Genomic DNA, 14,716 nt, shown 5'->3' with positions numbered 1-14,716 from the left:
TTCCCTCACTGAGTAGCCATGCACCCAGGAAGAAGAGAAGAATGAGTCTAGAGTCGCAAGCAGCAATATCTACTACAGGCTTAAATAACCGAAGGACAAAATGCCCAGTCCATTATAAATATATTCCAAAAATGAAGCCGTGAAATTTGACTTCATTTATTGAAGTCAAAACAAATTCATTTTTATAAACTGATTTCTCTATTTTATATTCTACTTCTCAAATGATTATATTTGTAACACAGAACAAAGCCATGGTTAGAATTTCAGTAATTGTATGGAATATCCAGAAGGTACACCCAATACACCCAAAAGCTAAACCAGAGTCACTGCTAAATTTTATATTGTTCTGATTTACCTAACAGATTAGTGAAAATAATTAAAATCTTGCTGCTTTTTAAATTTTAAATCTCAAATTTTGGTTAGAACTCTGAGAGTATTTAAAACTATCTTTGCCTACTCTTGTCGGACAATCATTTGAGGAGCTAAGAGTGCAGAGAAGGCAGAGAAATGTTCTCCCCACCCCAAGCAGAAGCACAGAAGAACAATTGCTAATCCAAAACACAGGGAGGAAATTTCACCCCTCCTCCCTTCCCTTTTCTTGGGCTAGTCTGTTTAATTTTAAAAGCAGAATTTTTGCTTTCACAAAGTATACCAGACAGGAATTTGTTCAAATTCCTCAAAACCAAGCCAAGAAAAGTTTCAGAAAGTTCAGACACGCATGGCAGAGTGGAAAGAACGTAGTCTGTGGAGGCGAGCACGGATTCATTGGAATGCCGCTCCAGACATCCACTCTGGGTGAACTCAGGGATGTGTTTAGTCTCATTAAGCCACAGTCTTTTCATTTTTAATGTGAGAGTGATAAGAACGAACTTGCCAGTGTGTTGGTAGAGAATTGAAATAGAGAAAAGCCTGGCATGTAACAGGATGTTTCTCTCCATCTGCGTAATCTGTGACAGTCCTAGGAAGTTCAAGGTTATGACTGTTCTGGGTTTGTGGCCAAGAGTTGTCTGTGGCTTCCATGGGTTGGAGCTGTCTAATGGGGCCCAGGCCACCATCGCTCTTCCCAGAAGCTAATCATAACGAAACATGAGGTTTTTCTCCAAGCGACAAAGAGGGGCTAAGCACCCAAGGATCTCTATAAATAGGAGCAGGAAAATGAAGCTGAGACCTTGCCCTGACTTAGAAGTTCATAGCAATAATGGCCCCAAACAAGATGCTCATGTCTATTGGTTGTGGTTAATAATCACGCAACGACATGAACTTTAAACCTAGGCTATGCTTGGCTCTTCCAGGGACTGAAGGCATCTCAGAGCCCCACCCCTTACCTCACAAACCGCAGGGAGGAGCCTGGGTTCTCAGAGTCCAAGAAAATGCACCTGATAATAGCACCTGAACTTCCTCCACACAAAGAAAGCCTGACAGGGACAGGGGTTTAAGCTTGAGTGGAGGGCAGGATCCAACCCACAGTAGCACTTCCTTGCCATGCGACCTTAGCAAATGGCTTAACTCACTTTCTGTATCAGTAAAATGGTGTTCGTAGTACTCAGGTGTCAGTGAGGATTAAATGAGCCAAGCTTGACCCACACCAATTCATGACAAGTCTCAGCCACTTTAATGAATGTGGTGATATTCTAACATTTGGGATGCTGAGGTGGAGGACAATGGTGTCCCACCTCCTGCAAATGCCATGTAGACACTGAAGCTACACAAGCAATGGCTCTAAAGTCAAAGCCAGCATCAGGACTGGTATAAAAGAATCACCAGGACAAGGGCAGGGCAGAGGGGAGGCCAAAGCAGCTTTGTCAGTGCCTGCACAGCTGGACCTAGAGGGATTTCTCGACGTAGAGGGCAATGAAACCCATTGGCCCACATTTCTGAGGACCGACGTGGGAGAAGGGTCACATGGGGCCGTGAAATGAGCATCTGCAGAGGAAATGGAAGCCAGTGTCTGGAGACAAGTGGAGCCATTGAGCTAGCAATGCGTGATAGATACTGTGAGAAGGGATGTGGGGAATGCAGCGCCTCTCAAGGGAGGTGGCTGAGTCTGGCAATGAGGGCCTGGGGCATCCTTAGTCGGCAAAGCAGGTCTGCGGCCTCGGGAGCTCTGGCAGCTGGTGTGGGTCACCAACTGGCCTCAGGCACCATTCATGGAAATTAATCTGGATAGTCCCCTCCTGGAGACCCTCCAGGATGGCAGATGAGCAGACTGGCTGGCTTTCAAAGTCTGCTGACCTCTATAATTGTGGCTCTTCACATGGTCCAACACACTCTTCCCTTTTACGTGTGTTTCCTCTTTGAATATTTCCACCAGCCCCTCTCCCTGACCTCTCTCTGCTTTGTTACTTTCCTTTGCCCATTTAATCTACATTTTATGTTTTGTCCGGATTAACATACCTGTGTTTCATCTGCCAGGCACTGGCCCAGGCCCTAGGAATATGGTGGTGACCAACGCAGAGTGGCTGCTTTCATGGAGTTTACAATCTACAAAGGGACAAAAAAGATAAACAACTTAAAACTTTAAAACTTGGACAAACTTTTATAAATACTGCATTTTTCCAATAAAATGAGATAAGCAATGATATAACCTATATTGTACAGAATCTGTGCCTCCTTAAAATTAAACCTTTGAGATAAAAGGAAGCAAGAGGTATTGTTGGACTTGAATTTGTCATGCAAATAAGATTAAACCTTGAATATTAGCCTTTTGATTGTTGTCTCTTTTTGCAGTATGAGGTAGTCAAGAATTCTAGGTCAAAACATAAGGGTTAAAAGGCTGGAAAAATTAAATAGGCCAAATGAAAGAATTGTCTCGCTAAAATGTCTGTGTAGATGATAAAATGTCCTTGTGCCTCTTTAACTTCAATGATTTGTGCTGGATATTTTATAAGCGTCCATTAGGCAATAGCAAATTTATTCAAGTATAAGAGAATTACGAAACACAACTATCATAGGAGTTACTTATTTCCTTCCAACCAATAAGTAACCACCAGTTATGAGAAGGCAGAAAGTGACAAAATTAACGAAATAAGTGAGTTGGATACAACATTCAACTCCATTTCTTCATATCCCAATAAGAGACAACATTTGAACTGCTCTGTCATTCCTAATCTTGTTGAATGAATCTAGGACAGAGGTTCATAAAAACTATCAGGTATATAACGCCGGATTTTGTCACAAACAACAATAATTTTTTCTTTAAAAATTATTCCAGGCCAGGCCGGGTGCGGTGGCTCATGCCTGTAATCCCAGCACTTTGGGAGGCCGAGGCAGGCGGATCACGAGGTCAGGAGATCAAGACCAGTCTGGCCAACATGGTGAAACCCCCGTCTCTACTAAAAATACAAAAATCAGCTGGGCTTGGTGGCAGGGGCCTGTAGTCCTAGCTACTCGGGAGGCTGAGGCAGGAGAATCACTTGAACCTGGGAGGCGGAGATTGCAGTGAGCTGAGATCCAGCCACTGCACCCTAGCCTGGCAACAGAGCAAGATTCCATCTCAAAAAAAAAAAAAAAAAATTATTCCAGGCCAGGTGTGGTGGCTCACGCCTGTAATCCCAGCACTTTGGGTGGCCAAGGTGGGTGGACCGCTTGAGCTCAGGACTTCAAGGCCAGCCTGAGCAACATGGCGAAACCTGGTCTCTACAAGAAATACAAAAATTTGCCAGGCATGGTAATGAGTGCCTGTAGTCCCAGCTCCTCATCCGCCTGGGATTACAGGCGGAGATTGAAGTGAGCCGAGATGGCACCACTGCATTCCATCCTGGGTGACAGAGCCAAACCCTGTCTCAAAAAATAACAAAATACACACCAGGGCCTGTCAGGGGGTGGGAGGGAAGGGGAGGGAGAGCATGAGGACAAACACCTAATGCATGTGGGGCTTAAAACCTAGGTGATGGGTCGATAGGTGCAGCAAACCACCATGCCACATGCGTACCTATATAACAAACCTGCACATTCTGCACATGTATCCCAGAACTTAAATTTAAAAATAAAATAAAAATAATAACATAATAAAATAACAAAAAAGCCTTTACATCTGAAATAAATGTACTGAAAATTAAAAATAAAATTAAAGTACATAAAAATTAAAATAAAAATCATTTTAGATGTTTCCTCAGATTTAAACGGAGGTCATTAAAGCTCAAACACGTGACTGCAAAGGGATTTGTAAGATGAACACCTACACTCTACCAAAAGACTTATGAATACCCTGCGTTTGTTGATGAACAAGAACAGTGAGTTATACTTTCTGAATAGTGAATTACATAAAATACTATTAAAGTTTTAAATAATTGCCAATTGCTCCATATTTCAAACGTATTTCTCTGCATGTTAAGAGTTTAGCTAGCATTTCCAGGGATGATTTTTCTGTATTCCTCCCAGTCAGGAATAGCCAGTCAGTATTACTCCATCAGCCATAGCGCAAATGTCTGATTGCTCTCTTGTGGTCATTAGCCCAGATACCTGCTAGAAAGGTATGATTGCTGGCCAAATGAGCTCTGGCCTGGTACAGCAGTCTTGCCAATGTGCCTAATGAGAGCGCGGAAAGACACTTTATTCCAGGCATAAGCAGGCCAGATCACAGCTGCCCAAAGCTCTCTGGCTTTGATTAAGTTTGTTGTGCTATTATGTAATGGGTACTTGAACCATATTCCGTGAATGACCGTTTTCCTTCCTCTTTCGCCACTATTCTAAGTATGTTGTCTATATCTAATGTTGCCTTGCAGTTAGTTGTTAAAATCAAGGAGAGAAGAAAACAGGCAAATACTAAAATGTAAATAGAAAAAGTTCTTGGTGGGGAAAATGACTTAAAACGCATTATTCTGACAGTGTTTTGGGGTCCACCAGGAGAATCGCCCCATCACAATTCAGCCTCCCTTTGTGCTAATGATGGCCTTTTCATCCTGTGCTGTTAGTGATGCATAAGCCAAATTGTGACCAGGCAGACTAGACCACATGTAAGCAGAGAACCACGTCTTTGTAGACATTAATTTAAAACTCGTTCTAATCAAATATGTTCACTTATCTGTACTATTTTTGATCTACATCTTAAATCAAAACGAAGCTTTTTTGACTTCTGGTTTCTGTTTCTGCTTGTAAAGAGCTTGGAAGTTATCAATCCTGTCTTCACAACAAGAAAAATGCTGAGCACACTGAAAGTCAGTAACCGGAAATCAACAGTGTTTTCAAAGTTAATTGATTACAATTTTCTCACATTCTCCTCTCACCTCTGTAGAGTTCTGGTCTACATTGGAAATGCTGGAAAAGTAGGAATATACAGTACAGAGCTTTCTTGGTAGCATAACTTTTAATACATGAAAAATAATTTTTAATTTTAGTATAACCTTAAATCTAAACTGGAATCTGTATCACGTTGGAAAAAAAAAACCTAAACCACTTGAACAAATTTCAATTTTAAACATATTTTCGGGCTTTGGAAGCTTACTGAAGAATGTGGATAGCAAATACAGGAAAAATTCTGTGAATATTTTTATTCATATATGTAAATGTGAAGGTATAAGACAGAACAATTTCCACATGTATAGCTTCAAATTTTTAGCAGTTAGTTAACATTTTCTATTCAATTTTAACCATTAAATTGTAACATTATTACAAATGATATTAGAACACATCTTTGCTTTTAGTGCTGTATGATAAATATTTAAATTGATGACATTCAGTGTAAATTTGGTATTTATTGTAATGCAAATAAGAACTTTATTTTTAGTTAATTCCATGTGTTATTTGTATTTCTTATCTCATATTTATTTAAAATTACTTTTGGTCACTATCACTCAGGTATCTTTCTTCCCTCCCACTTAGATCTAAATTGGATTTTTTAAAATTGGATTTTAATATGCCTTTATAAACAAATGTCAATTATTTATTTCCAATCTTGGTTGATCTTTTCATTCTGAGATTATTTACTAGCTCATTCAGCCTTCCTATTAAAAATAAATAAATAAATAAATAAATAAATAAATAAATAATTGCTCTTGTAGCTCTTCTGAGGTAGATTGACCAGGTCTACCTTATTGTTAACTTTTGCATTTTCATTTTTATTGAACATGTATGATGATGCAGATATGAACTATGTGCATATCTCAGAATAGGAGGAAAAATAGCTTAGTACTTTTGCCAAATACTTGGTTCTAATTTTTGGACTATTATGAATTTTTTATGTCATAACTATTATCTTACCATTATGCAAAGTTCTAGCCTTTTTGCTTCAATTTCCTTTGAAAAGATTTCTTTCCAATAAATCTTTAAAATATGGGTGACAAAGCTAAAAGACCCTCAGAGGAAACATATTTCTGGTATGACATATTTTGTTTACTCTTTAGGACAATTGAAAAGCTTCTAATTAACATTTCTTTAGCGCCTTAGTGGTGACCAGCAGTATCATCACTGCCCTAGTGCATCCATGGAAGTTGAGGTCCAGGGTGTACTGACTCATACAGGTTACCTAGGTAAGAAGTAATGGATGAGTGGAATGTTAGGAACTGTAAATGACAGCTAACTGTGGCAAAGCATAGGGTTTTTTGTTTTTTTTTTTTTTTTCTTGTCTTGTCTTTTTTTTTTGAGACAGAGTCTTGCTCTGTCCCCCAGGGTGGAGTGCAGTGGTGTGATCTCGGCTCACCGCATCCTCTGCCTCCCAGGTTCAAGCAATTCTCCTGCCTCAGCCTCCCAAGTAGCTGGGATTACAGGTGCATGCCACCATGCCTGGATAATTTTTGTATTTTTAGTAGAGACAAGGTTTCACCATGTTGGCCAGGTTGGTCTCAAGCTCCTGACCTCATGATCCACCCTCCTTGGCCTCCCAAAGTGCTGGAATTACAGGCATGAGCCACTGCGCCCGGCCTTTCTTTTCTTCATAAGACAACTAATGGAAAATAAATTTCCAGGAAACTCTTTTGACCTGACATCACTGCTCCTCAAAGGCAGAAGGCTGATTCACAGGCCAAGGGGTATCTGACATGGTTTCTTTGCTACCCCTTACTCTCAGCCTACCTGGAAATTGCCGCACGCAGGGCGGGCGGGGAGTGCTGTAGTTGGCGTGTGGACTGAGCGTCCTGGGAACTGTTCTGCTGTAGTACCTACACTTTCCTGCCAATATCAGCATCCGGCTTGTCAACACTTCTTTTCCATTTGTGAATACTATAGTGAAAGCCTTCACCTCTCCTTTTTTTGAAGTATTTTCTGTTCAGAACTTGGAACTTTAGAAATTTTCTACATTTGAGGAAACATATTTCAACTATGATTCTTTATTACTTATAAAAAATTAACTTAGAAGATATATGTAAACATGTGTATGGTTTAAGGTAACAAAGTGATTTTACCAATATGGCAAGGTGTGCCAAAAGAGTGCTTAAGTGTAAAAAACAAACAAAGAAACCAAAATCGAAATTAAAGTAGCTCAAAAACATAAAGTTTATAAATATTTTTAAGGCATTTATAATAAGAAAAAGTCCTTTTATGTTTGTCCCATGTTCTGGAATAGCAAATAAAAAATGTGGTTTTTGCTTTATTTTGTTTTATTGCCTTGATATGCCACATGGCAAGCCTCAGGCTGGGTGTGTGGAGCACATGAGTTGAGTGTGTGGACAAGTTGTGTTGAAGATTATTATTACAGGCACAATGTTACAGCACAGTCTGTCAGGGAAAAATACTTAAGTTTATTTTTTGTGAGGCTGAGCGTGGTGGCTTATGCCTGTAATCCCAGCTCCTTGGGAGGCTGAGGCATGAGAATTGGTTGAACCCAGGAGGTGGAGGCTGCAGTGAGCCGAGACTGCACCACTGCACTCCAGCCTGGGTGACAGGGCGAGACTCCATCTCAGAAAAAGAAAAAAAGGAAAAGAAAGAAGAAAGAGAGAGAGAAAAAAAGAGAAAGAGAGAAAGAAAGGAAGAGAGGAAGGAAGGAAGGAAGGAAGGAAGGAAGGAAAAGAAAGAAAGAGAAAGAGAAAGAAAGAAAAAGAAAGGAAGGAAGGAAGGAAGGGGATGGGAGGGAGAAAACATGGTTTACAGAGGTTTTATTCACTAGGATGGTGACATCATCCCAAGTAATTTAATTCTAGCTGGTTTATTGTTTAATAAATCTCAGCAGTTCAGGATGTACCTTTCTTGCTATTGCTGGTCTGCTGATCCACATGACCTTATTTCATGTATGTGGATCATCCAGCCACAGTGACAAATGTTCATTATGTTGAGTCCAGATGTCCACTTAAGAGTACACATCCCTCGCTGCTGCTTTTTTTTTTAATTATGTCACACTAAATACATTTACTTTATGATAACTACTGTTGGGGTACAATTTACTCTTACCACAGAACCAGCTCTCAGTTAAGAAGAAAGTGCTGAGATGGTGTGGGGAAATTTGGTGAAGAAAAACATTATAGTAAGTTACAGTCAATCTCACTACTGACCTTTGGCTAAAATATTATTTTAATATGTGGCTAAAATCTGCATAACAGATGGTATATCTGAGTGAAGAGATTATTAGAGGGTGAGAGAAACTGAGAGTTCACCAAAAATAAAAAATAATAATTTCAATATAGATTTTGCCATCAAAAAGTGACCTCAAATGCAAGTTGTAGCTGAATTGAAGAGGCGGCCACTTTGTTCTTAATCTGGTGGCTGCTGCTTAGGTTTCATTATAGAGGCTACTGAGCTGTTTTGCAAGTTTGTATTATCTGTCTCATGATCTAGACAGAACCAGAGTCTATCAACGTGGATTAAGAATTAGTCTGTTTTCTTCTGTGTTTTTCAATGAATATACTGAATGTCTCATCCTGATTCAGAAGAAAAACCTGAAAGCTTACCAAAAAAAAAATAACCATGTGTGTGGTTTGTCTTGGGACAGTTCAGAAGGCAGTCATTTAATTTCGTTTAGGAACATTTTGCACTATTTATTTCATTCAAAATATGTTAATTTTTTTTCAATTTTAATTAATGTACTTTTTTAATGGCTCATTCTGCAAGCAGAGATAGCCTCCCTTCCCCCAAACTCTAAGATATGCATGTATACAGTCATCTTATTACATAGCAGGAATTTTAAAAAGAAATAAGCTTTTCTTTCCAGTGTCTAGTTGTTAAAACAGCAAAATGATAAAAATTTATGTAATGGTACTATTGAGCTGTCTACTGTGTGGCAAATACTTTATACAAACAAGCGATGTCTTAGGATCTAGGCTTTTAGCCTTCAAAAATCTTTAAAGAAGAATGAAATGTCATTTTTAAGTCTCATCTTTGATCTCAAGTGAAGAGATTCAATTCATTTCAAAAATACTTAATATAAATTATATGCTAGACCCTGTGCTAGGCACTGCAGGGCAAAAGCTGAAGAATCAGAGAGGCTGTCAAGTTAGAAAAGTATTTCTCAATTGGCAATTTTTCCAACAGGGGCCACTGGTCAATGTCTACAAGTATTTTTGGTTGGGGGTTGCAGGGACTGTTGGAATTTAGTGGGTAGAGGTCAGGGATGTGGCTACACATCTTGCAATGCACAGGACAGACCTTCCCATTAAAGCATCATCCACCTGCAGATGTCACGAGTACCAAACTTACATTTTGGGTAGCTTCAGCAAGTTCTCTCTTAAACTATGCATCGCTCCCTTTTTTCATTAGTTCTGCAGTTTAATAAGAATATTGCCCTATAGAGCAGTTCTAGCACTTTGGGAGGCTGAGGGTAGTGGATCACCTGAGGTCAGGAGTTCGAGACCAGCTTAGCCAACATGGCAAAACCCTGTCTCTACTAAAAATACAAAAATTAGCCGGGCGAGGTGGCGTGTGCCTATAGTCCCAACTACTTGGGGAGGCTGAGACAGGAGAATCACTTGAACCCCCAGGCACAGGTTGCAGTGAGCTGAGATCAAGCCACTGCACTCCAGCCTGGGTGACAGACCAAGACGCCGTCTCAAAAAAAAAAAAAACAATAGCTGGAGATTAGGCAAGTTGTATATATGCAAACATTAAAAAATAAATAAATAAATAAAAACCAATATAGCACAACCCACCCCGTCTTGAGCAAGTTGTACTTCTAATGATGCACATGTGAAAACATCAAGCTTTTATTTGACCACCATTCAGGATTGAATATTTAGTCATTGCAACTGTAGTTGAGCAAATAAGTATCTATTTGGAGTTTAGGATTAGGATCATACACTTCCACAGTTAAATCTACTGACTGACAGTAGACAGTTCGTTGAGACACAGAGAGAGCATAGTCATCCTTGTGTAGTGGTTGAGTAACATGTAAGTTTCTTTTCCCTTCCAACTGAGGGGGATGCTCAAACAGATTTAACAAGGACAAAGTCCATCAGCTTCTCTCTGAAAAGGGTGATGTCTGATCAGAGTCAGCTGGAGGATCAGAAAGAGTGATTTAGAAAAGTCTGAGGGAAACTGATGATTTTGAGTAACAAGAAAGTTGTCATTTTGTTCACCACAGATGAAAGTCTATTCCCAGACAGTAAATGAAACCAGATAATCAGGCCAATTTCATAAACAGTAGGTCAGATTGGAAGAGTTAAAGGACCAGATAAGAAAACGAGCACCTATAGCAGGATGACCCAAGTAAAACAAAGGATGATTCACGCAAAGGGGCTGCAAGGACTAATTCTGCAGACTCCTATAGCTTGCTGTTCCTTGCAAGCCCAAGAGAGATTCCCAAAGGGACTGAGGCCTGGCAGCATCCAGTGAATGGGCCCTTGCATAGCTGGTATGGAGCTGCCTCAGAAGATAGGGTGTTCCGTATCCCTGGAGGGGTTAAAGTTCAAGAACATTGCTGAGGATCCAAATGCTGGGAGAGAGAAAGAAATGGATGGTCCTAAAATAAATCCTCTTTGTTCTTTTAAAACTTCTGAGTGTGGGAGTGAAGGTGATTATTCAGACCAAGCCCTTGGGTACTGACTCATTCCTATTCCACTGTCTTAGGCCTACATCTCCAATTCTAACTTCCCAAATTCCGTCACGGTAGATCAGGTATTACCATTGTTAGAATGGTACTATAAGTGTTTTGTGTTTGGAGAGAGGTTTAGTGGTAGGACCCCAGGTTTGTAGTGTGTTGCTAGTTATCATCACAATTTTATGACCCTCTCACTTGAGAGTGGAATGACAATGTGGTTATGTAACCTAAGACTAGAAGAAACAAATGGGAGTACTCCCAAAACACAAATATCTCCTCTTTTTTCATGGGAAAAGAGTCAGCAGAAGAGGGCAAAGCAGTAAATAAAATCCTAAAGGTAATCAAAACAGATGGGAATATAATTTTGTTCAGAGCTATAAAAAATATCCTCTACTATTCTCAATACAGTCAGTGTGTAGAAAGTTTCAAGGTTAGTATTTATCTTCTAAACATAGACTTGTAGTCTTCTTATTTAATAAATTCAAACCACCAGTGGAAGAGGTCAGAAAGAATGAATGAAATCAGGAGAACTGATTATCATGAGTATCATTGTTGTGATTGCATTTCTTGCACAGCTTTAATTTGTGCCTTGAGAGTTTGGGGTCTGACAAAGTAGTGCTATTCCAAGAGCTCTCCAGGGATATTTTTGGAACAGGCCTTATTGTTCTCTAAAAAATTAATGCGTTATATTCCCAGGTGCTGTTGTAGCATCATTTTTCATTTAACAAAAATATGGTCGTTTAGCCAGAAATTTTAGTTCTATAATTAAAATGGACTAAAAATATTCTGCAGCACATCTAGAAAAAATATTTTATATGTATCAATGTTCTTCCTAGAAATTTTCCATGTTGGATCAAACAGTAGATGAAGACTTTTCTGTGTGTATAGGACGGGTTTTTATGTTTACATATGAGCGTGCAGGTGTTTTAAGAGAATTTTGAAAATCAGCAAAGCAAAGTCAATTCACTACAAAATAGTTTCTGAATTATCTGTGCAGTATGAATATTGAGGAAGAATTAATCGAAAAGCAAATATTTGAGAAATGCTTTCGTATGTCTGTAGGCTACAAAATCAATGTTTAATTTATCAACAATCTTTGAGTGCTCCTCAGTGTCTGGTACAGAAATGAAAGATAGAGTTTTAACTTCACAGTGCTCACACCTAGTGAGGGAAACAAACAAGGTAGAGAATTCAGCATGATAAGTGACATGAGACAGTTGAATGGGAGGCTCTCTGGGAGTGCTGAGGGCCATTGCCTAGTGTAGCTGAGGGCACGGAGGAGCTGAGCTGGGCAGCCCAGGAGTCTGCCAGGAGGGCCAGATGGAAGCAGTGCAAGGCCAGCAGCGAGAGCAGAACTGTGCAAAAGAAGTTTCAGTAGCTACAATTTCTTTCTCAGGGTCCTCCACTTCCCAAAGAAAATGAAAGGAACATACATTTGATCTTTGTCGGTTTAAATATTGGTCAACCATTGGAAAATAGTTTTTGAAAAGTGATTTCTTTTTTTTTTTTTTGCTATTTTTAGTAGAGACGGGGTTTCACCATGTTAGCCAGGATGGTCTCGATCTCCTGACCTTGCGATCCGACCGCCTCGGCCTCCCAAAGTGCTGGGATTACAGGCGTGAGCCACCACGCCCAGCCGATTTCTTTTGCTATATGTGGCAAAGCTGGGAGTGGAAAAGTGACAAGGAAGGACCATCTTAGTCCATTGCCTTTGCCTTTGTAACTGTTACTTCTTAACAGCCTTTCTACCCACTGCAGTTCACACATGGGAAACGTTTCTTTCCATAGTCAGCATCTTCCTGGGGAGTGTTTTGGTTATATTTTCACAAATGTCTCACCTCTTTGTATCAACAAACCCTTCTCTTTGAGCTGTACTGTGGGTTTCTGTTTCTTTCCTTTTTTCCTTTGTCCAATTAGAAAAAAAAATGGAGTAGAAGCTTCAAGGCTACTTGTTAAATGTGCTCTTTTTTACTTAACTCCAAATGACATCTTGCTTGTAGATGTGATTAAGAAAGATCTGGACAGGGAGAGGGAGGATAATTTTCAATGTTCCTCTCAAATTTAATCTTATAGTGGCAAGCTCCATATTTTACATGAAAATGCTCAGTTAGTACAGCTATTAAACTTTAATAATAGATAATAATGGATTTCTATAGCCACTTTTTTGTTTTCATTCAAAAACTTGGAGGAAAATCAGGGATATAAATTATAAATTATTTGTTTAATGTTAAAAATATGTTTCATATTCACTACACATAAGCAAAGGTATTGTCCAGTGTTAGTACCTATGAATCATTAATAAAAACAGTTGCTTCTGTTTGCTGTTGACATTTTATGTATGTGTTGTTCCTCTCTGAACCTTTTTCTTAAAAGTCAACTTTTAAGAAACTTATAAGTTTATTGTTTTAAGAAACAATAAACTTAGCCATCGTAATCCCTCAGAAAAACGTTAACTGTATTTAAGGATAATAAGAGAAAATAATCTCTTTTTAACATATTTATTGATACGTAATAATTGTACATATTTATGGGGTACCTGTGATATTTTGTTTTATGGATAAAATGTATAATTATCAAATCAAGATATTTAGGATATCCATCACCTCAAGCATTTATAATTTCTATGTGTTGGGAACATTTCAAGGCCTCTCTGCTAGCTATTTTGAAATATACAATACATTGTTGTTAACTGTAATCACCCTCGTCTGCCATGGAACATTACAACTTATTCCTTCTATCTAACTCTATGTTTGTACCCATTAATAATTTCTTTTTAAAGCCCCAGTCTCAATCAAGAGAAAATATAAATAGCATGGTAAAGAAAAAAAAATTATGACCTGATGATATGGGTTCAATTTCTGGTTCTATAACTTTCCACCTTGGAGACCTTCATTAACCAGTGACCTTCACTTTTCTTTTCTGTAAGATGGTATTGATAACATCTGCCTTCATCTCCACTTTGCCATCTGCCTAGCTAATAAGATAGAGATTTCCTTAGCATGTTGTGTTAAAGAGGCTAGAAACTCAACATGCTTTACAAATACCAGCTGTATGACAAGGAGTTACAGTACCAATGTACAAAATATGATTTTTAAAATGAAAGGCAGGACATTTATGAAGTTATATTCTATGTAAAGTATATTAGCACACATTAATGCATAATAGGTGATAGGAATACACTTTGCTTCTTTCTCTTAGCTTTTCTTTCCAGCCTCTTTTTCTCCCTTGTCATCAAGTCTGCAGCTGGACTTGCCTTCTGTTCTGCATGCCTTTGTGTTTGCTGATGCTCTGATTCTGCTTTCTCATGCACAGGCTCAAAGAAACAGTGAGGCTGCCCCAACATGTGCAACTCTCCTCTTAGTTGGGATACTTGGTCATATGCACATTCTAATTTAAATTTCTGTGTAATTAAAACATGTATGAGTGGAGATTGGTTTTATATTCTGTAATAATAAAACTTATTTATAGAAGTAGAATTTATTGAGGTACAAATGTTTACCAGTTTTATGAATAACAACATATATTTATTTTATAAACAACTTCAATGGTATATGTGTGTGTGTTTTCTCACAAAAGCATATTGAGCAATTATTTTCAATTTTATAATCATAATGATACCTGAAATATCTTAAGAACATACCCTATGATTTACAAGAATTAAGTCATTAAATCCTCACAACACTATAAAGTCTGTGTTATTTCCCATTTTACAGATGGAGAAACTAACTACAGAAAGGCTATTAAAGAGGCAAGATATCATCACGGTTGGATGTGTGGGGCTTTGTACCAGAATGACTGAGTTAATTCCAGTTCCCTTAA

The 14,716-nt window shown here is 38.7% G+C and overlaps 1 protein-coding gene across 7 annotated transcripts in view; it reads left to right on the top strand.

Moving 5' to 3' along the window:
• The window catches only part of NALCN (sodium leak channel, non-selective), a 365,066-nt gene that overhangs the window by 105,799 nt on the left and 244,551 nt on the right, over window positions 1-14,716 (top strand). The gene's annotated exons all lie outside the window — the stretch shown is intronic.

This window comes from Pongo abelii, chromosome 14 (assembly GCF_028885655.2).
Source record: "Pongo abelii isolate AG06213 chromosome 14, NHGRI_mPonAbe1-v2.0_pri, whole genome shotgun sequence".
NCBI lineage: Eukaryota > Metazoa > Chordata > Mammalia > Primates > Hominidae > Pongo > Pongo abelii.
This window is presented reverse-complemented; position numbering and strand designations above follow the sequence as displayed.